Below are 5,093 nucleotides of genomic sequence, written 5' to 3'. Positions count from 1 at the left end.
ACCGTCAGCCGGGCTGCCACCACAACAATATCAAGTGCAATATTTAGTATAAAGTAAATAAAGTATAAAGAACTATTACTATTACTTCAAATACACAATTAAGTACACTAACAATGGGCCTTTTTTTAAAAGAGTCTAGTAGTTAAACTTTGGACTGGAAAATATTTGCATAGGCCTATTCATAGATTCTGGATTAATCTGGATTTAAACAGGAATTTTTTTTATGGGAAAAAAACAAATCAGACTTTAAGATATACAATACCTTGAAAAAAGATTCTTTAAAAAGACACTTGCAGTGTGTTTACAGTGAGTTTTTGAGATCCTTATCTATAAATAATTATTTTTTTTGGGAGACACACACACACCATCATGACTTGTGTCCTTTGTAGAGGCCTATGGAGGCCTACTTATCCAACATTAAGACAGCAGCACAACTGGAAAACATTCCAACATTTTCCCAGTCCTTCCCATTCTCCAGGTGTGGAGGTTGTTAGAGAGTGTTTGCCATGTGAAGGCAGTGATGGAGAGTGCCCACCATGGTGGAGGATGGGTCCTGTCTGGCATCATCTGCATCAACATCCTGATCCTGGGCTGTGCTCTGGTTGGAGACTGCCTTCAATAGTGTGGCCATTATGGTTGTGCACAGGCAAATCTTCATCATCATTCTCCTCTTCCTCCTTCCAATGTTGTGGATGCTGTTTTATACCGTCTCCACTGCTCGAAAGGATCAAGCAGTCTTGTTCAAAGATAGCCATGCTGGGTGTGTGTGACACTTGACTTTCTGGGTGTCTGATTTTGATGAGTGTCCTTTCAAAGCTTAATCACTTATTAAATGTCTCATGCCACTTATTCAATGTTTCAGCTGGTATTTTAAACAGTTGTTTGGGCTTCTCAGTCTACTCATGGTCATCTTCAAGACTGGATTCTGCTGTTAAAATTGAATAATTTCATGCCCATGGATGGTAACCGTGACTAAGGAATCACTTCACAAACCTGAGATTCCTGACTTAAATGTCAGTGTCTCATTTCAGCTAGTATGGCATTGCAGAATGTAAATTCAGTCAATTGACATGAGACATCTTCAAAGAGCCCTTCAACATTGAATTGAGCCTCTTTGCTTCATCTATGGTATAAGTCAAGAGGAAAAAGGTTAGTGTACTTGTGGAGAATCACAGCCACCACACTGTGAAGTTCTGTCCAAAGGATGTTTGTTTAGGACCCTCAACAGGAATACTCCTGGTGGTGGCAGGTCTTGTAACATTTGTAGCGTACAAGGTGGACATAACAAAAGAGGAGGGAAGTTAGAGAAGGTCCTCCTGATTCATTAACCTTAATTACAACAAACCAATGATCAGCATGTCCTGCTCATTCACTCATTCTGTATCGACAGCTGTAGAACATGCCTGCCTTCAGCGCTCATCCATAGTTTGAGCATCCCATTGAGCATCCCATCCATCCATCGTCAACCGCTTATCCTGCGTACAGGGGTCGCGGGGGGGCTGGAGCCAAACCCAGCTTACATTGGGCGAAAGGCGGGGTACACCCTGGACAGGTCGCCAGTCCATCGCAGGGCCACACATAGACAAACAACCACTCACACTCACACCTAAGGACAATTTAGGGTCACCAATCAACCTAGGCCGCATATCTTTGGACAGTGGGAGGAAGCTGGAGCACCCGGAGAGAACCGTCGCAGACACGGGGAGAACATGCAAACTCCACAGAGAAAGGCCCACGACCTTCTTGCTGTGAGGCGACACTGCTAACCACCACACCACTGTGCCGCCCCCCTTTGAGATAAAATTCTACAAATTCACAATATGGGCTGCCTTTGAGAACAATGGACATTTGGGATCTTCAGGCCAGGGGTGGGGTGACCCGGTGTGGAATGATTGCGGGGAGCATCGCCGGTCGAGCAAGCAACGAAGCTGCGCTCAGCAACTTCCCAGTGAACACAACACGAACAAGACCGAACACAGCCTCATTAACTGACTCAGCCCCGGGGTGACGAGCCAAACCGGCAAGAAAAGAGCCAAACCGGCAAGAAAAACACTGTGTTCCCAGTGGTCAGAATGGCCTACGTCGTTCTCTGACTCTGTGCTCGAGCTGGTATCAGTCCACACTGAGTCTGCATGAGGGTGCGGGGGCGTGATCACATTCAACTACACAGATCAATAGACAAATCCCTCCCTAGCTGTGTGTTTCTACAGGAAACACGTAAATAGCAAATAGCAGTCCGCTTTCCATTTAATGGAAACTTTGTGCTTAAAGTAATCCCTATGTGTAATCCCCATTTTTACAAAATGTAGGCTACCTGTAATCTGATTACGGCTTTATTTTCTGTACTGTAACGGAATACGGTTACTTTATTTTTGTATCCTGATTACGTTACGTATATATATACACACACACACACACACACACACATACATACATACTTATATTATAATTATAATATTTATATTGTATGTATTTGTATTTATTTGTATTTGGGGACTGCAGATGTAAATTAGCCTAAGGCTAACTCTGGTATAATGCATCAAATGTTTACATTTATGTTATTAATTGCACATGGTCCCTTCTAAATAAAAATCAATCAATCAATCAATCAATCATACATACATACTCGCATGCACACAGTATAGGCCTAGTTTATATTGAACTAACTTCATTCCACAGTAGCATAGAATAAAGACTAAAAACCTGTGTGCATGCAAGTGAGAGCTAAATCAGACACACAGAAACTCTCCTACTTAGTGCCATATCATTGCAGCTAAATGTATTTCCTCATGCAACAAACAGAGAACCACTGTTGTTTGTATAAAGTTATAGAGAGAGAGAGAGAGAGAGAGAGAGAGAGAGAGAGAGAGAGAGAGAGAGAACACTTCTTCTAGATGGAAATAGAACTGGTACAGATCAGAGAGCAACTAGACCAACAGCAGCCTACCTCTCCTACTGTCAATGATTTCCAGGCCAAGAAAGAACTGGACAGTGTCAACTCACAGCTGAGAGAGTTTCAACAAGAACTAACTCGTCACAGCTGGATCATCTCAGTGAGGAGGTGAAGGAACTTAGGAAGGACAGAGACAACTGCAGAACTGAGTTGGCTACTCTGAGAGAAGAGCTACAGGACAGGGACAGGTTCAGTCTACAAGCCAGACTGAACTTCACACAACCCCCTATGCCCGCCTCTCAGATCCAGACCACATCCAGCCAAACTCCCACTACACCTGCTGAAAGACAACACAGCCCTTCCCTCGAGGACTCCCCCCCTCTCACGCAGCCTGGTGCAGACTCTAATCCCCCCCCCTGTACCAACCAGCTGCCTCCATACAAACACCCCAAGCGAAAACGCCAGTCACAACCCTGCATCTGTCCAAGGCCTGGCCTCTAGCAAGCCTCCAGCTAGGAGCTCCAGACCTGAAACCACCACCACAGCTCCACATCCAGACCTGAGAACTGAGTCTGAACAAACACACACAGGCAGAAGGGCTGACATTATCCTCCTCATGGACTCTAATGGGAAGTTCCTGGATGAAAAGACCTTATTCCCAAGGCACAGAAGAAAGAAGATCTGGTGCCCCAACACCAGGAGAGCCCTGGACCTATTAACAGTGCCTGAGCTAGGCTCGCCTAGCCACATCATCATCCATACAGGCACCAACGACTTAAGGTCCCAGCAGGACAGACTGGCAGACTCTCTGAGAAGAGTCACTGAGCAAGCCTCCACCAATTTCCCTACCAGCAAGATAGTCATATCCACGCTCCCAACAGGAGAGACTTCCACCCCCACACTATTCACAGAGTGAATATCAGCCTCTCCAGGGACTGTGCCCTCAAACCCAACGTGTTCTTGGTCCACCACCCGACCCTGCACCTGAACTGCCTGTATGATAACAGACACCTACACAGAAATGCAGTCCCCACCCATGTTAGGACCCTGAAGGATGTTGTTCTTGGAAGGAGCCCTACTACCACTCCAAGAGGTAACCACACAACGCAGACCCTACGCAGACTTCCTAGACCTCCAAGACCATCCATACATCCACCCCCGACCGTCAGAGAGGACGGCCAGGCCACCAAACCCACAGCCAAACAACAAAACCCAGCAGGATGAATTGGCGAAACCAAGATGGAAATACTTGGATTAATCACTTTAGTGAATTATATAGTAATATTACAAAAAATGATGATCAGTACAAGATATTCACGACATGGAAAACTCTGGAGGCGGTGATAAAAAACAACCGAAACCCTCTGGATTACCCTGTAACAAGAATTAACAGAAGTCATCCAGTGCCTGAAAGGAATTAAGGCTTGTGGTATTGATGGAATCCTCAACGAAATGATCAAATACTCAGACCATAAAACTATTCAATACTATTCTAGCAACTGGAACTTTTCCAGACATCTGGAACAAAGGTTTAATAACCCCAATTCATAAATCCGGAGATAAATATGACCCAAATAACTATGGAGGAATATGTGTATCCAGTAACCTGGGAAAAATATTCTGCAACATCATTAATAAACGACATACCACAATATTCTGCATAAATGCCAATTTGTTTTTTTGCCAAATTGCCGCACAACGGACCATATATTTACCCTCCAGACTCTAAATGATCAAGAATTAAACATTAAGAAAAGAAAGGTATATGCCTGTTTTGTTGACTTCCAAAAAGCCTTTGATTCCATCTGGCACGAGGGCCTTTTCTATAGGCTACTTGAAAGTAGCATTGGAGGGAAAACATATGATTTGATTAAGAACATGTATACAAAAAAGTGAATGTGCCATAAAGATCGGAAACAAACAAACAGCGTTCTTCTCCCAGGGCCAGGGAGTTGCAGGGATTGCAGCGATGCAATCTCAGTCCAATTCTCTTCAATCTATATATCAATGAATTAGCAAACCAATTAGAGAGTTCCACGGCACCTGGCCTCCTCCTGAACGACACAGAGATCAGAGGTCTTCTATATGCAGATGACTTAGTGTTGCTCTCACCTACTAAAGAAGGTTTGCAGCAGCACCTTAATCTCCTGCAGAGATTCTGTCAGACCTGGGCCCTGACAGTAAACACAGCAAAGACTAA

The sequence above is a fragment of the Micropterus salmoides genome, unplaced genomic scaffold, assembly GCF_014851395.1.
Source record: "Micropterus salmoides isolate LMB-PRFRI ecotype aquatic unplaced genomic scaffold, ASM1485139v1 Ms_hic_scaffold_10, whole genome shotgun sequence".
Taxonomy (NCBI): Eukaryota; Metazoa; Chordata; class Actinopteri; order Centrarchiformes; family Centrarchidae; genus Micropterus; species Micropterus salmoides.
The sequence above is the reverse complement of the archived record's forward strand: the minus strand, read 5'-3'. Positions refer to the sequence as shown.